This window comes from Varroa jacobsoni, unplaced genomic scaffold (genome assembly GCF_002532875.2).
Source record: "Varroa jacobsoni isolate VJ856 unplaced genomic scaffold, vjacob_1.0 scaffold_533, whole genome shotgun sequence".
Lineage (NCBI taxonomy): Eukaryota > Metazoa > Arthropoda > Arachnida > Mesostigmata > Varroidae > Varroa > Varroa jacobsoni.
The window spans coordinates 18,105-36,618 of NW_019213435.1; the positions used below are offsets into that span (position 1 = coordinate 18,105).

At 38.7% G+C, this 18,514-nt stretch overlaps 1 long non-coding RNA gene across 8 annotated transcripts in view; it reads left to right on the forward strand.

The window, feature by feature from the left end:
• Positions 1–18,514, forward strand: part of LOC111261215 (uncharacterized) — a 57,599-nt gene that overhangs the window by 5,851 nt on the left and 33,234 nt on the right. The gene's annotated exons all lie outside the window — the stretch shown is intronic.

Sequence of the window (18,514 nt, forward strand, 5' to 3'; positions counted from 1 at the left end):
ATTCGTTCCACCTGCAGAAAATCTCCAACATTTTGCCATTGTGTCATTAAGAAATGGAAATATCAGCAATTAGATCCAGAAGGTTGTATTGAAATTCAGACATCTAAGGGAACATTTGTGCTGACAGAGCTAATTTGATTTCCGTGCCAGTCTGGGGCCAAATATAATGCTACAAAACTCCCAACTAACTTGTGAATTGTCTACCTGGTACGAGTATTTTGGTAAGCCCAACAAATTGTTATTTGTAACCCTAATCCGGCAATTGACTTCTAACTTTGAAAGCGATCTTATGAGGCACAATGACTTTTGCGCAGCGTCCTTCCATATCAGCGACACAACAACAATCTCGTTGAAGGTAAAATCCAGATTTGTGGAATAATACATATATCGAGAAAACAGACTCGATTGATACACGCTGAGTTGAACTCTACGCAACTTTGAATTGCTTATGAGGCTCTCAATGAACAGTGGGCTATACCGAAAGTATCCTTAGTTGGTAGAAAATCAGTTTATCTTATAGGTGATAAAAACGCTACTTTTAGTCAATATATAGTACTCAGATGCAATGTATGGCATGCTTGCGGTCCGGCTACACTGAAGTATTTCGACAGCCATCCGTTGATAGTTATATGGAAGCAACAATGACTCACAAGATTCTTCATTTGTTTTATAGCAACTGCTGAATATCTGTTCCTTAGCTGCAGGGGTCTTCTTGACCATATCTGAATAAGTGGATTTTTGGAACCGTCTCAGTACCGAATGCAATGTCACGCTCACAGGGTGCCGCTGTATCGGGAAGTCGGACGTTTCGAAACTTCATATGTCAGAAGCTACCTTATTGTTTCTTATTACTTCAACTGTCCATTGTATCAACGATTTAGACATTTTCTAATGTACACGTGATTTTATGTGCCGAAGTATACCTGATTTCTTTAGAAGTCTTATTGAGAAAGACAACGAGGCTTGGACGGGTCGTGCAATTTGTGTGTAGAACGACCCTTTGTGACTCCTAAGGACTGCCGCAAAGTATTCTGTTACTAATATACTACTAGCTCCCGAGCTTCACACGAGTCAACAACTGACTCATGGCAACGATGAATCAGGTTCGAAGTGTAAATCCAACATATCCTATCGCTATTACCTCGTGCCTCAATTCATAAAGATTACCCATCAAATTTGCAAAAATTCTAATTTATGCCCAGCTTTTAGGAAGTGGCCTTTCGCCTGAAGAGTATTTTGTTTTAGCCGAGTATCGTTAGGTAGACAAATGAAAAATAATGCTGCCTGGGTAAACAGAACTTCTTACGATTTTGATCTGGTACATCTTCGACAGAACGATCATCTGACTCACGATGCCTTTTTCCTTACGCTTAGCAATGTATTGTTTGTTAAGCTAAATAAGTGCTAAATACCAAAATAATATTGAATGGACGGGTAGTGTGGGTCTCAAACGATTTATAAGCTTTACGGTTCTCGTTGACCGTAATCTGACGACCTGAATCATACGGTAGTTCGTAACTGTATGTAGGATTTTTAACGTAGAATTACACTAGCTATATAAAATTGTGATGTTAAAGTAGATCAGTTTTTTTTTTTTCTTTGTTTTTAAATAGCCTAACTGTGAGAAGAATATAGCTAGAAAAACGGTCACTAAACAATCAAAATAAGGTTTTCCTTAATATTCTCAAAATTGCTCGCAATTTTTCTGTGCTTGCTTTACAAGTAAATACAGAGGAATGATTTTTCATTCAGATTTCGATAGAACAAGTTCTACGATCCTGGTAAGCGAGATGTTGTTCAAAACGATATGAACTCTATTAGATATATGACGTGGACATACTGTATAACACGATACAAGTTTCAAAAGTTAAACCAACGACCCCTATCATTTTCAGCTTGACGTATATTATATGTAATTATCCACATCCCTGTGTCCGCCAGTCTACGGTTCCTGTAATACGAGCCTAATATATACATTTATTAGATAATAAATTGATTACTTATTAAGTAATCAATATTATATTTGAGTCTATATATGTATAGCTTCAATATATGATAGATCAAAGTGTATAGACTTTTTTGATCCTCAGGAACAGCAACAGCGCAGATCAACCAAAACAAAAAAAAAAAAAATGGCCGTGAAAAACTCCAAAAAAGTAGGTTGGAGAATCAATTTCATTTTTTGGCATAGTCTCGAGATCATCAGTAAAACTATTTGAAAGTCCTAAACGATTGTGGATTGAGAAATACAGCGCCTCATAAGATATTTATCTTGTTAATGAGATGAATAACATCGAAAAGGGTGCTGTAGCAATGTTCCATAAATGTGCATTCTAGCTTATTCAGTAGTTTATTAAGAAGAAAATAAAGTTGACCGTTGTAATCTACAGAAGATCTAGCAATATCAGCTTAAACGGATTTTCGTTCTCGTAATACAGTGCGGGGTCACTCAACGTTCGTACGCTCTGCTCTATCATCGAAATTCGATCTTTCCAACCAAATTAAGGCATATTGGACATTAAGCGTGTCACGTCAGCCGCTTGGGCCTGATCAGTTATGAGCAGACAGATTTATCTAGGTAATCACTAACCAGTGGTAACATCAAAACGCCAGTTTCCCCCCAACTCCTCCTATTGAGCTTTGATAAATGTTTAGTATTTATTGTAGTAGTAGGAGTAGTTCACTACCTAAAAATATAGGTTAGAACCACGCTGTACGCTGCGTCCTGTTCAGGTGGTTTTAGACATGCGTTCATTAATACGTGCTTCTTGGATTCCGAATTCAGCGCCCTATACCGGCAAAAATCTATACTGACAGAATAAAGAGCAAAGAAAAGCGCTACATATTCGCAGATTTTTTTCCCTCAGAAACCTCTAAGTGGTGATTAAAAAGCTTCCGTTTCAAAACCTAACTATCTCCGAAGTTAACTATATATGTAGCTATGCGATGAAGAGCGATCACGTCGTACTTGCAACACGTCATTTCGCACTTATCGGAATTGCAGTGAAGATTTGAATCACTGATGTATAATACCTCCGCTACCATACGACGATACTTAGTTAGGTCAAGCAGATGAGATCGAATGGTTGTTCTTGTTATGCATCGTTGCACCGAACTATCTGGCAGTTATCTCTTTCTTCATTGAAGAAGCCGCTTTTTTTTTTTCTTGAAAACACATTTACGTTCGGCTCCGTCATAGAGCTTGGGATTTCATCTTTATCGTCGTTGTCGTGGACAGAAGATGACAGAAACCCGTCGCAGACGGTTTCACTAAGCCACGAAGGCAGAAAAAAAGCACACTGATAATTCAAACGCATAACAATAGCCCTCCACTGGGTCCTAATCTGTCGCGTCCAAGAAGCAGGCTGCCAAAGTAGTGTCCTACAGTGAGCCTTGAATATTCGAGAGATGCTTACAGCCATCGACACTATAATCGGCGGTACTCTGAGGATAGAAGGCGGTAGCTTTTATATAGCAGGAGTATAATACAAAGGTGAACGGTAGCATAATCTAAAGAGATATTTGAAAATTAGCTTAACCGCCTACGAGTTAGAGTCATGACTAGAAAAATATTACTTCATACACGCTTGTACTGTACAAGATAATGACGAAAATCCTAAGAGGACATTGTTGTTCTAGAATTAAATATAGTGGTTAGTCTACCAACAATCACTGCGTTCGGTTCACCTGACCGCTTCGAACGGAGACACAGTCCTTTGTTGTCCATAGGCTAACTTTGTTTCTAAGTATTTACAAGATGCTAAAAAAAGTGCTTCAGAAAGTTGGCGATATAATTAACTGAATATAGCCTTCCAGTAGCTGATCTAGCGATTAATTTTTCGACAGTCTAAACAGCCATCTTGCTTTTAAACGAATCGCCATATACGATAGGTCATGTTGCTCACTCAAATGTTGACTTTCGGACATGAACTCTTCTTTCTTCTTCTTTCTTCTAACCTAAATCTGTTACAGATTTAGCAAAGGCTGCTTGAAATTCTCATAAGCATTGTGAAAGCCGATACGTCACCAGGTGCTTCTCAATAAACTTTGCAATACGGAAAGTTGAGGGGTCAGATAAAAAAACAATTGTTTGTTTTTTTTTTTGTTTGCACAGTTTGTGATTAGAAAAATAGACAATGCTATATTTCAAACGAATTCAGTTTACCTCAACACGAGACAGCTCCTATAAGCTCCTAAGCCACTATAATCATGTCAGTATTAGAATTTTATAAGCTAACCTACATCAATCTGGTAATTAAAAACATCAACAGATTGCAATGTTTCTTACATCGACTGCATGTGACTAATGAAAATTACATTTACTTTTGTGGGACCGTTGAGTTCTTCGATACACGGTAAGATGTCTTGCTGCTGCACTATATGCTGTACAATTAATACGACCCGATCAACTTCTCTCGTATTCCTCTAATTATATACCAGCATATATGAAACTAATAATTGAAACAGATTTGTATAGGTATTGTCTATACTGCCCTCATATCGCAAAAGCAGAGATGGACATCTGAATATGCTAGTAATTCTCTACTGAAGTTTGCATAGCGTTCAATAAATGGGCTTTAAGTCCAGCCGGGTCTCAGTTCCAGTTGACTAGGAATTCTTAATTTCAGCAGAGACGTGAAACGGCAACTTTGCTATATCTGTACGTTGAATTTTTCAGTTGATAGGGGATATATAGGCTGAACGGCGGTATTCTCATGTGTCGCTTCTTTTGGATGGTTACTCAGTTGTATATTTCGACGAACTTTGTTCTAGAGCAGGGAAATCTCAAGCTTATTCACCAATTAGCCTACCTCAAAGGAGGTAATGTCAGTGTTTAGGTACAGGTAAGTTAGTGATGGTTGAAACTCATGGTGAAATGCAATTTTTTATCATTAGCTTAGTCGAAAAAATTGCTTAGAACGATTGGGACCAAATTAGGGCCTTACGAAGGCCGTTGAAAGGCGGCGCTACCATCTAAGTTCACAAGAAGGAACAAATTGGGTGTTGTACTAGAGCAGATCGAAATAGCGGTATAGCCACATTCTCCCTTGCTAGCAAGAGCTCAGAATTCAATCTGGCATAGATCGTGATCGCATTAAGGGCGAATGGTACTCAGATCACAAGATAAGAAAAGTTCGACTTACTTGGGCACTTCAGGGTTTCAAAAAAGCGTGACCAATGGCGATGGATTTTTAGATACTTCGCAGATGTGTACGTAACGAATAATTCGTTTATAAAAGATAAAAGTGAGCCGCAGTTCATGTGGTAATCATCTCACGGATATGAAGTCCATACGCACATCATTCATGTAGCACATGAGGCTAATCCTGAGATATCTCTAAAGGCAATTGACGCCGTTTTGTGTATTCCCGTAGAACGCTCAATTGGGCTTATCCGAATCTACATGTTTAGCATGAACGGATACACGTGCCAGCCTCACTGTTGGATGATCCGAGCGATAGTTGCTGATGCGATCTTTCAGGATTGAGATGAGCTTGGACTCGATAGTTAAGAGCATGTCATCAACCACCATTGATTAGCTACAATAATCCTGTGCACAGACGAACATGCACAGTTAGGAGGAGGGGGATGACGAGGAGGTTAATGGCCTTCTAGGGTGAAATAGGGTTCCAGAGCCACTTTTGATATTATTTATGGTTTTTACTTAATAGGGACCATTTGTTATGGTTTAACACCGGGTAGACCGAACCAGCTTGCTTCATTTTCCACAACGAAAACTCATTAGCATTGAATGATAGCTGCAGTAATATGCTTAAGTAAACGACGAGAATCAACAAAAGATGCATTAAAAAATGTCGGAAGTCCCACGTAGATACAAGAGTCAATGTTTATAGCAAGCATTGCCCATCGACAGTTTCAGAACTGGCAGGACAATAGCTTTGTTTTGAACCAAACTTATCAGCATTGTGCTAGCCTTCCTCAGAATTTGAAGTGATTTTATGAGAAAAATACAACGGCATGCTAAATAGTGCACTCCCTACACTGGGTACCCATTGTTTTCCTTAGTTGGCTTGTGAATCACTGTGCCCTACTAGTATAAATCATAGTTAATATAAAATCAAATCCGAAGTTGTGGTAAACGGCCGCGTTGGATACATACATTTCTATCTATATTATGACTTGTTTCATCTGAAACTATAAGACAGTCCTTTGTTGATCGACCGTCGTCGAAACTTTCTGGTTATGAGGGCACAATTCACCTTTTCTATTATCGATTATATCTCTTAAATGAAACCCTGTTTTTATCATATAAATTTAACTTAAAGCTTAAGACCTACGTTGTCTAAATTCTACTTTCTTTTTTAAGCGAGGGTCCAATTGACAGATTAACACAGAGAAAAAATCTATCTCCAGACCATTCAGGTGCAGGTAATCAAAGCCTCACCTAGACGAAGGATTTTTAAGATAGCCGCAATTTCGTTCAGTGATACCAAGCTGCCGAGCCGCGTGGTTGAAAAACAGACCCAAAATGGACAAACTGTGATAGATAAAGGCGACGAATTTGAGAGTTCTAAGGATATTTTTGATCTGCTTTACGCCCAAATAAATTGCAGCTAGCATAAGGACTCCTTCCATTAACAAAGCCTTACAGGCTTATTCTTAGCGGTATCTTCTCGATCATCTACACAAGGCTTGCAACAGTCCTGACAAAGAATGTTCAACTCAGTTGATTATATATATTCATGGCTGTAGAAACGATGATTGTATCTCACTGTCTTCGCCATTAGTTTGTCACATAAGCACATATAAATTTAAGTATCAGTAACAGTAAACGCGTAGCCCTAGAGCCTAATGCGCGTATACTCTTCAGTACGATTCCGGTCGATCGCAGTATCTTTCTCAAAAAGCGTTATGTTTCTACGGTACTCCACAGGATGTCTTACTTTAATTAGGTTTTACATAAACCCAATTCAAACAAGTTACTAAATATAACTGGAAGGCGTGTGTGTATGTATACCCCGAGCCGAGAAAGGCGGCATTTACAGGTTTAAACCCGCAAAAAAAATGTGCAGTAATTTTTAAGCGCGAGTTCCAAGTTCAACGACAAGCTCATTTAAACGTGTAGAAAATTTGGAAACTTTTAGTTTTCATTATACGTTCATTTAACGCTGGAACCCTTTGTTTGTGACGAATTTTCGTCAAATCTACGTCTTGGAATAATAGAATGGAAATCTAATTTCATGGAAACTTAAAAAACTTAATGCAAATAGTCAATGGAGATGCGGCACTAAATTTTACCGATAATCTTTCCTGGACTTCTCTTACTTTTACTCTTCATGTATCCTACTTGGGTTACACACAAAGTAGCTTTTGTCTACGTTGCGACATTTTTAGAAATCATACCTTTTTTCGGGCTCATGGAACTGGCCTTCGCGAAAGACGTCTTCTACGATATACTATAGTCAGAGGAAGACTCAAAAGAAAGAAATCACACAATGTTATTGCGTTCGTCTATGCAATAGAACCTATCAAGTGTAATAAAAAGCTAAGTTTGACGAACGACTATATTTAGGCGTAATTCGAGCTTTACTAAGATAGTAAGAACAGAGTAGCACGTTAGTTATTCCTGTAATTCTAGTTAATTTTAACGGAAAAAAATTAACTAGAAGTAAAATATTTGAATATTATGGGAACCCTGTGTTCTTGAAAAAGCGATGCGGTATACGGCGAATCAACCAAGAAGCTCGCGGACCCCTTTAATCACTAGAACGATCATGCTGCACAATTTTGATCGACAAGGGACGTTTTTCAAGTCATACGATAACGACTCTAAACGAGAATGTTCTATAAAAATTGGGTGCAAATTTACTTGGTACACATCCAAAGAGGTCGTAAGTAACTAAGTAAGTTAGCCGAACCTTCAGTCGTATCTACTAATTATTCAATTAGTTCGTTCATCTGCACGTGCTCGTGCTTTGACTAATTTTTTGTCGTACCCTTGTTACCTAAGCAGCTTTATCGTAAATTTCAACTGTAATGTATTTGTCGTGCATCAATCGCAGTAGTGACGAGTTATTCTCCTAGAGATGCACTTATACTGATTTAGAAAGCACTCATTTAATATAATCAGTTGCATATTTCGGTATACAGGGAGACTAGATAATTGAATGCATTTTCTTTTATTAAATATATATGCCGCAATAAATATATATGTATATATATATATATATATGGCAAAGAAAATGAAGGGATCTATTTAGAAAATAGCGAAGTAACAAATTAGATTGATACAATAAAAATTGGCGTTTGTTAGACTATAAACAGCGTTTCAAGTAGTAGTAAACACTGCCGAAATTAGAAGCCACTGGCATTAGCCACCTGAGTTGTTCTAAATGGCTATTTTTTCATAAAGGTCCAGACCTCTTGGCATAACATTTCCAAAGAGTTACATGTGAAGACACAGACGATTTCTGTGCAAGAACTGCAACAGAAGTTCAAGATTTTGATGACGAAGACGATAGTTTTTCTAATTAGCTTCTACGGAAATTTATCTATAGAGTTCTGTACATTGGCCTTTTTTTTTTTTTTTTTTTTTAATAACTGTTTTTGCTTACTTTGTGTCTTAACGCCCTCTGCCTGTTTACTAGCATTAACCATGAATCAGTTGTTGTGCTTTCAGCGTACAGATCGGACAATGGCATCGAAAGATATTCTTATCAAAATTGTAACTCCTGTCATTATACCGAGTTAGACCATCAAGTGCACTATGGAAGCGCAGTGTAGCATCAATACAAAACCCCTGTTTTAGAAATAACGTACGCTACTTTGATAGGTAACCCTTGAGTGAACTCGCATTATGGTATGCATCTACGTTAAGTACGTCGAGCATCACGGGTATCGTGTACTCTGTTTTTGCTATATCTACAAAATAGAATAAAACCTTCTCGAAAAGCCATCAAGATAGAAGCAGTGGTGGCACTGTTGGCAAACTGCTATTCCCCGCACGAAACTATTGAGCTCCTTTCTGATACACTGAAAGCCTTCATCAGATGCTGTCAGTCCCATCGGGCTATTCACCTCATCGATGCTACTTAGATCAAAATAGTTTGGATCCGATTATCTGAAAGACTATAAAGCGATGTAGAGCCCCGAGCATTATAATTATTGCGTCTTCTGTGTACGCCATAGCATCCGTTAGATTGAGCAAAAGTGCGGCTGATGAACGCTTCGTACCGATCAAAGCAATGAAGATAAAACAGCGTAGATAGTATTCGTAGTTATGATGACAAATTTAGCAAAAACAATAGTACGTGATCAAAAGCCATTGGTCTACATTTCGCAACTAATGTAGTTAAGGTTAAGGGTTTGAATTTGAAACAAGCGGATTATTGCATTTCTCATGGGTCAATACACAAACACGTACCAGTAAAATTGAGTTAATGCCTATTTTTTTTTTTTTGAGAAACAGGACACAGTGAAGTGGCTTCTTCCACTGCGTCGATGCTTTATAGCTTTGTTGGCCCAACCCTGAAATGCATTCTTCGAGGGATTTTTACCTTTGATCAGGCATACTATGTATAGTCCACAAGAAAGGTTTACCAACCAAGTGTCGCCTATCGAATTTACTATATCATTGGAGCTATATCTTCGACTTTAGTAAACCGTCAAACTCGATACTTGACTGATTCAGGGCAACGAAAGCCTAAAAAAACGATATTTTTTCCGGCGTTAGGGACGGGCCTTTCTACTTACTTTCCCTGTAATCAACTCCAGCAAACAAATCCGTACCACAATCAACCACAAAATACATTTAATCAACTTGTTTAAACTTTTCGTGATCAGCAGCTTTATTTATTAAGTTACAAAACAGAAATCGTCCTATATTGCTGAGGTCTACTTTAAAGAAGGGTGCATTGAAAGTAGCTCAAATTCGAGACTTGATGTGGCCGCCGACATTAATAGTTCCGATCCTAACTGGGGGAGCACAGCTATCTTCTGTGGCAAAATTATGGCCTAACGGTGATACAGACATTTTGCTAGCGTCTTTTTGTGAAAGTGGCCACTGAATCCACTTAAGGTAGCACCCAATATGCAAGGAAAAAGGTCACCTCCCCGTAGGCAAAGACATCGAATGAGGTTGATGCTGCAATGAAGGCTAAACTTGCAACTGGAAAACTGACATAGTTCTAAATAATAAGGAGTTTAGTACTGAGGCCGTAGTTCGCAAAAGGGAAAGAAAAAAAACAACGATTCAACGCTTTTGTTCGAAAGCTTTTTCTTATGGAAAGGCCAACACATGTTAGCATCAAGATCTCTGCGTTAGGCACATTGCCTATGGCTTGATGCAGACCAAAATCGCATATTATTGCCAAAGAATCATACTAGGCAAGAATAACTGAGCACGAAACCTCAACTAATTTGACGTAATCACTGACTTTGTATTCAGAATCAAGCATGGATTGCCGAGCTTGTGCGCTCATCGTCGCCCCGGCAACGGTTAACCAAAGGAAAAATCTTTGTAACTAGAGGGCGCCAAATCATCATACGTTCGTTTGCGACCAATTTATAGTATTTTGCCCGGCAACAGCATTAAAAATGTGAAAATCCTGAAAAAGCAAAGCTAATAAGTTGTCAATTGTCGAAAACGGTTATTATATGAGAGCGTATTTCAACATAGTGTTCGCAGATGACAACAAACTATCTCAATACCAACCTTCGTTACCAACGAGAATTTGGCAATTACCACTATGAAGGGAGTGTTCAAGATATATAGGACTAGCATGACTATAGCAACGACTGCACGGAGAACGATGAGACCTGTATTATAGTGTGAATATATGTCCGCCGAGTGAAACGAACTGCAGAATGAACTCAAGGGCAGGTTAAATAACGAAATTGTTACATTTTAGCTGAAAATATACAATAGCTAATGCTTGCCCTATCGACCCCCTAACAACGTTAGCGGAAGTAAAGAGTATTCCCAAGCAGCATGCCAGCGAAATCACGAATCGCGTTCTATTTTTTTAAGTCTAATATTAGTGTTCAATACTGCACAGCTGTATGAATATAAGAAAGGTTAGGTTAGGTTAGGTTAGGGCAAACTACCCTTAACTCCGAACATGATAAGTTTAAAGCCTGTCTGATCACGTTACCCATATATGATATACAGCATGTCTATTTGAGGCAAAAAGCATCTGAGAGAGAAAACTGTAACTGTTTAAGGATTTACGCCATGACCTTTTTTTGTTTTTTCTATAAAAGCCAAAACCTTCCGCAATGGACAATGCAGTCTGTGGCATGACGTAAGTCTCCTTTAAGATAGAATCGATGTTTAGGAATGAAACGGCATAGGGCTCTAATAGTCGTAACTTAAGTAATTAAACAAGTCAGTGGGAACCGTAACCTCATGGTCGGACGGCAGACGTTCTGTCGGTCATTTAATAGTTCCTATCGTGCATGATAGACTAAGGCAATAAATATGCCGGACATACTGAAAATTAAACACAATAGAGGCCTGCTGGCACTCTTTGCTTCGATTCACGTAGTCGGCAATGAATTATCAACGGCCGTATGCCACGTGTAGCAGCATCAACGGTACAGTGTATATGTGTTTGGCAGGTCCTTGAATTCGTTCCCTATAAACTATTACTGCACCCTTTTCGCAGCCAATCGTTCGAAGGCGCTTATTTAGGCACATGAAAAATTTAATCAACTTCTTCAGTGACTTTTCTCATAGACAGTGATTGGAAATACGGCGCAAGATGGTCAGTTTGTTATTTTTTGAAATGATGAAACGCAAGCAATACATTTATGTACAAATATCGATAGATCAATTCGATGGGTGCAGGCGTCAGTAGATAAAGCGTTTGAATGCTATTCTTAGGGATGCGGTGTGGTCTTTTGTCATAGCCATAGACAAACACACGTCGTAGTTTCGTGCTAGGAGGCAGCCGACCGTCTGATGGAATGCCTAACAGTGTTACCGGACATAACATAGAGGTATCTTATCATTAATGTCAAGCTTGTAAAAAAACGCTTCGGCGTTCATCCACTCCGGGATCTTCTCTTATATAGAGACAATGCCTTTATGATTTTTATTGCGAAGAATTACTTTGTAAAATCGTAGACGGCCATCAGCTAGTCAGACTCAATGCATTCTTAAAGCTAAAGCGGTCGATACTTTATACATAGATGCTGAAACACGTTGTTCGCAGATCTCAATCTAGCCAGATCTAGCTAAATACGAGCTTAAATGTTCAATTGAAGAAGTTTCAAATACTTACATTTGATTAGTTTGCCGTTGAAGATTGCGGCCGATCGCTTTTTGGCATCTTACAAATGGTTTACATTTATTTAGAATTCTATTAATATCTTGCATAAGTGACGACTGCTTGAGAATTCGCATGCCCTCTTCCTAGCTGAGGCTTCCAGCTGACAAAGACGTCAGAATGCATGTCTTATCTCAGTGTTGTGCGTGTACTCATGCGGTTCAACCCTTGAATATGACTGGCTTACTGAGGCCCGGCTCCCAGGATGACGAAGTGGGTAATGCACCAAACTCATAACCCTCAGATTTGATGGTCAGTGCTTAGCTGAGACCCGGTATATCTTTGATGTTGTTTCGTTTGTTTATACTAGCTCGCCGTGCGATTACGCTTGACTATAACGGATGCTATTAGATGTTTTCTGCGTAGTACATTTTAGAGTGGTCTCACCGAGCCGCAGCTATTATTGCGAGACTCTTGCGAGGCAAAGGGAGTAAAAAGTTTTAGCCTTTAAGGAACGCGGTCATGGCGGCGGCGGCGGCTTAGACGGATACCTCTAATTAGAAAAGAGAAAAGGTCCCTGTCTTTAGTACCGCTAACAACACAAACTCTACACAAGTTGTGTAGACAGATAAAGGCAGACAAAAACCACGTTTGTGTTAGTATTTGACGAAACGAAGTCTAAGTAAGGGATAAATCATTAGGAAGCTAGTCATAGCGGAAAGTCGTTCATATTGGAAAGCTTTCTGTTTGTTCTTCGACTGTGCCTACAGAAGTCGAGCCTCACCCTTTTCGAAACTGTCTTTGATTAATTCAGGAAAAAGAGGCGATTATATGAAGCGATAAACCAGAACCGTTTAAGAGTTAAAAAAAGAACTCGAACTTAAATGCCAAGAGCCTACAAACAGCCAAAAGTTAATTTTGAAAGTAGTAGCGAAATGTATCATAACGAACCTCATCACCAAGACATTACTGAAGGACAACGAAAGCAAAGTATAACGTCAGGCAGTTACAAACCAACCACAGACGTACGATATTGACACTGTGTTTGTTAACTCTTAGTTACTTTTTAACAGACTAAAAGACTATTCGAAACTTGTATCTGAGGTACAACTTTGCTTATGGTACTGGCGTTAAGCATTGCTCCAGAGAGTTGGTTTCCGTCACGTCGTTGCGTCGATGCCTAAGTTCAAACCTAGACTAGCTTACCTGTATCTAAGTTTAGCAGGTAAACGCGTTACTACCCTGTCATGACGAAGAGGGACGCGCCAAGCTGTAATGAAGGAACAAGAAAATTGTTTGGCTTCCTTAAAATTTAACGAATGTTTGATGAAATCTAATAAATTATACTTAGTTGGCCCTAATAGTCCGCTTCTAACGACTTGAACTGAGGAACATTTCCAAACCCACATGCATTTCGTAAATGCTAAGAGCTTGACAGCATTTCATTCAAAGCTAGTTTTGTTAGGAGTGGCCCACATCTTTGCCAGGCCTCCTGTCGAACATCCAGAATTCCCCATATGACCCTATATCTGTTAGATGCAGATGTAGAAGAGAATGATTTGAAGTTAAATGTCTGTTCGTTGATAAGGAACCATTCACATATGTTCATACAAGTAGCATGATTACCTTTGATGTTAACGCTTTAAGTAACCCATTTCTGCTCTGTGTATTATGAATAGAATAGTACAACGACCCAGCTCTAACAAGGATGTCTACGCAAAGGTGTCGATAAGCAACGACGTTCCTGTATTGCCTCGGCCTTCCCGAAGGCTGAGGCTTATGTGTATACATCATTTAATCCAGTTTCCTTGACATGGACGAATCGTCCATATGCGTTTCCTTCCTTTCTACTTTTATGTGTAACATCAGTGAGCGTTTAAGAGGCGAAAATAACGAGACCAGGTAGTTCACTTGTGAAACTGATCGTATCCACCTGACGTGGCCATTGATCCAAAGAGATAAGGTCACGTTGGTATTTTCCAAAAAATCGCGTATGGTGGATAAAGACAATGTACTATGCAGGTGTGAAAATGCTCTAGCAGAGATATCCATATTATAGGATAAGCTACAGTGACTATAAAAGCGCGCAAGAAATCTTTAAACAATTTAGTAATAAACGCGAGCTCGTAACTCCGGCGTAACGTCGGATTGGTGTTGTCCTATAACGACTATCCACTTCACTTGTTGCACTAGTTGCATATCACTTGTGACAACTAAATATAACATACGCGTGTTGAAGTTAGCACACCTCACAAAAAATCAGAAATTCCCTCAAAATCAAACCGCTGCACTTAAAATGTAGCTATTATTGTTAGGTTAACTATGGCACTTAGCAGAGCTTCTGGAAATTTCAATATATATAATTGTAAATAATAAAAATTGTAAAAAATAAAATATATATAAGTATGCCTACAAGTAGCTAACACGTTAGAAGCTAATCTATAGACTAGCTACGTAAATAGTAGCAGTAGGTATAAGATAAATCATACTAAGGTCGAATGAAAACGAATATTTTAGACATTTAAATAAGTTATATATCTACACAGTATAAAATTACCAAATATTGTAAAGGTAGGATTAGAACGATATGTTTATAAGGAGCCATAAGGCAGGTTCGGTGTTGACGAACTATCACATCTACTTCAAAATTTACTTTACTATATAGGTACTGCATAATTTTATTTTTTATATTTGCATGATGTAGACTTTAAGCTGTATTTTCAAGAATTGTTCTAAATGCATCTAGATTACGGTACTACCCAGATAATTGATTAACGGTAACCAGGCATCTATTAATCGTTGTGGAAGCTCGTTTGGACTAAGTTACAAAATAAGTTGAGAATAAGGTGTCGTACCTGTTGACTCCAACGAAGGTCGGCTGCTTCGATCTAACGGAAAAACTCAATTTTTTATTTCACCTTTTCAATTTAGACAAAATATTACGCATTGGCATAGCGACACTTTCACTGCGCAGTGATTAAAATTAAGGTTGAGTCATTATAAAACTGTATATGGCATTATTATTGAAAGCACTTACACTGACCTTTTCTTGACCTGAGCCTTTTCAACACCGCTGACTTTTGTTTAATATTATATCTAGATATTCAGAAATAAAGCTAAATATTTTGAGCTTTATTATATATATATATATATATATATATATGAGTACGATCATTTAAGGACATTAACATCCTTTCAAAAAGACAAATAGTAATCATATTAAGCAAAACGTGCCCTTTATTAAATAGAATCCGCTTTGGGGGGGAAAGGATTAAGGTGGTTTTATATTTGAAGCATTCAAACGAGTACTCATATGAAGAGTCTAAGTATTTAAAAGATCCACTACTCATTTTTATTACACGTACTACTTTACCATATATATATATATATATATATATATATATATACATAAATGGGTCTTGTAGAGATAGACGCTCGCTTCATTCAAACTCTAAGCGACATATCGTATGATTGTTTATCCATGCTTCAATACAAACAGCTATCTATGCCCTAGGCTCGATGATGCAGTTACCATTATCCCATAGTCGGCACGACATTCAACATCAGGCATCCGTAACTGCTAAGGGCACTCTTCTGGCCGAAGACCAGTACATTTAAACAATGGAGTCTATTTTTATCTGCACTAAAAATTGTGTGTGGGCAAAAGATAAATGGTACACGAGCAACGAGTTGTAGCGTAGCAGTTCTTCACGTTAACCAGCAGCTAATGCGTAAAGAAGTTCAAGGTCCAACGTTAAAGATGAAAGGCAGGGAACAATTAACCCATTAGACTTTCGGCGTAAAAAAACGTTCGACAAACAGACGATATGACCATGGCATCTATCGATTAGTGCCAATCGATATAAAGATTCTCAAACCTTTTGCGGCCAGCGTCTATTTTTTCAAAAAAAATCTCAGCTCACCGCGCCGTTTACTTATTACGAGGGGTAACGAACGAAGGAAGAGAACAGTAATGCAATGAGATGTAACGCGTGCGCGACTTTCGCCCTACGCTTAAAGGTAGTTTTTTTTTAATCATTTTCCATTCTATACACGTGATGTATACTATCTCGATTACATTATGCGCTGCCTCAAGCGAAGCTCCTTCAAAAGAGCACGCAGCGTGATCAAGCGAGCGATTTTCTCTATCACTGCTGCTTCTACTATTGGACTGATAAGCAGAACGTCAAGGCAAAGGCGTGATCCAATCGTCCACTTGAGTCCATATTTGAAAAAGAATAGATAAAAGCAGACTACCGCATTATCTCAAGCACTTTTAATTAACATACCAGCTGACTAAAGATACCAAAGCTTGAATTTCTCAGATATAATTGTGGATAAGTTAAATCCGACTTGTCAAATGAGATAGAATCGAGGGCTTCTACATGAACGATGATGCGTCTTTCGTGAAACAGTTGTTACTGGGATTTTGTATGAAACATCTAGCCCGCGTAAAAAAGAGAGGCCTAAAATAGGTTTGTTTTGGCAAAGGGCAGAGTCCATTAAAGAAAAATGAAGTAAAACCCTGTCTATGTCTAAACCTAAAAAGAACCAAGACGATCAGAATCTCTGGAAGATACAAAAATGTATTGACCATCTTTTCTCCAGGCGAGCAACTAAGATCTGAGCTCAACTAGAATCGAGATGGCAACGATAACGATGTATCCAACGGGATACATATACACGAATAGGTTCACACGGGGCGCGGTGCAACAATTAGACAATCATTCCGATGGCTGGCAAACGGATCCTCCATAGTCTCAGTGTTATTCTTTAGTTCGAGAATAAGATAAAGACCCTGTTCATCAGCACACGTACCATCATGGATGGGGCTAGGGTTAATGGCACAAGTATCAGCTCGGTCTTTCAGTACAGCGATCTGTGTAGAGCGTTTCTCAGTGGACAAGGTCAGTGAACCGACCTAAACTAAGGTTATGCAACCGAATTAAACTTAGCTTTTGTTGTTAAATCAACATTATGCATTTACAAAATTAGTTACTTTTAATCGATCGGCTGGTTATGACGTATTTACTAACGCGGCGCAATCGAATTTTAAGTATTGTTCGCTTGATACTTCGTTTGACATGAGCAGTGTTTCAAGCAACGTTTATAGAAATCTGGTTCACTCGAACACGTATTCCTGGTACATTATATTGAGATTCTGCTAATAATGGTTGTTGCTGATAGCGCCAGCAAAAGAACGGACCAAAAATGTATTCCGGTCCAGCTCAGATCTGCTAGCGATACTTAAACCCGATCTAATTCGGCTGGTGGGTAATGGTCTGGGAGTTATTCGGAAGTTGCCGTTTTGAGTATAGAACGATTCCCATTAGGCTAGAAAAGGCTTTTGGGGTTTCAGCCGACGTAACGAATCATAGAATCAGCTGGTTTATCAGTGACGTTTACTTCGCATTAACGCGAGTGTACCTGTTAATCTTTTTCAAATCACAGAGATAGATTCAAATACGAGAATGCTCAGAACCCGTCCATGGACGATCGATAAGCCGGCTGCATAGTTGGCTGAGGACCAAACATTGCTCTTTTTGAAAAAAAAAACCTGTCTAGCAGCCGTACTTAAAGTTGTTGCCAAGGGTACGCTGTTCAAAACCCTTGTTCCGCACATGCATGATAGGTATGAATACATACAAATCATCGATATACCATAGTTTATCGCACGCGAGGTATCAACTATATAACGTTGATTATTGTTACTAAACCGTTATCTTTTTAAGCAATCCTGGTATTTAGTTTGGATTAGCCGCAGCGCGATGTCCCAATGTGGGGCAGTGCGCCCCTTTTCCGATGCCCCTCTTCGGATATGGCGCGGCGGTAGCGTGGATTTTAGCGGATCAGCTTAATTATTGCCCAGTGCAGTAGATGGAACTAATAGGTTACTCGTAGTCAAGTTAATTATATCATTATATTGTATTAGATAATAAACTAGGTAGATTTTGTCCTTTGCGTATTTCATATATATGGGGTTAGAGGGAATGAGAAAAAGATATTTTGGTTCTGGTGGTGCCACGTTCGTCTGCAACATAATTATGTTGCGGAATTATTCGTTTATGCAACAACGTAATGTCTCTTAACTCAAACGTGAATCAACTCTCAGAACTTTGACCCATCCACACCGAAATTCAATAATGAAACAGGGTGTGGCATTTTAAAAAATGGAAAAAAAATGGCAGCTTCTTGTTCGAAGTGAACGTTTGCTATCCATATCAGCATGTGTTCCTTGTTTGGCTTGGAAGTTTTGAGGCTTGATTTTAATAACGGCTGCCACA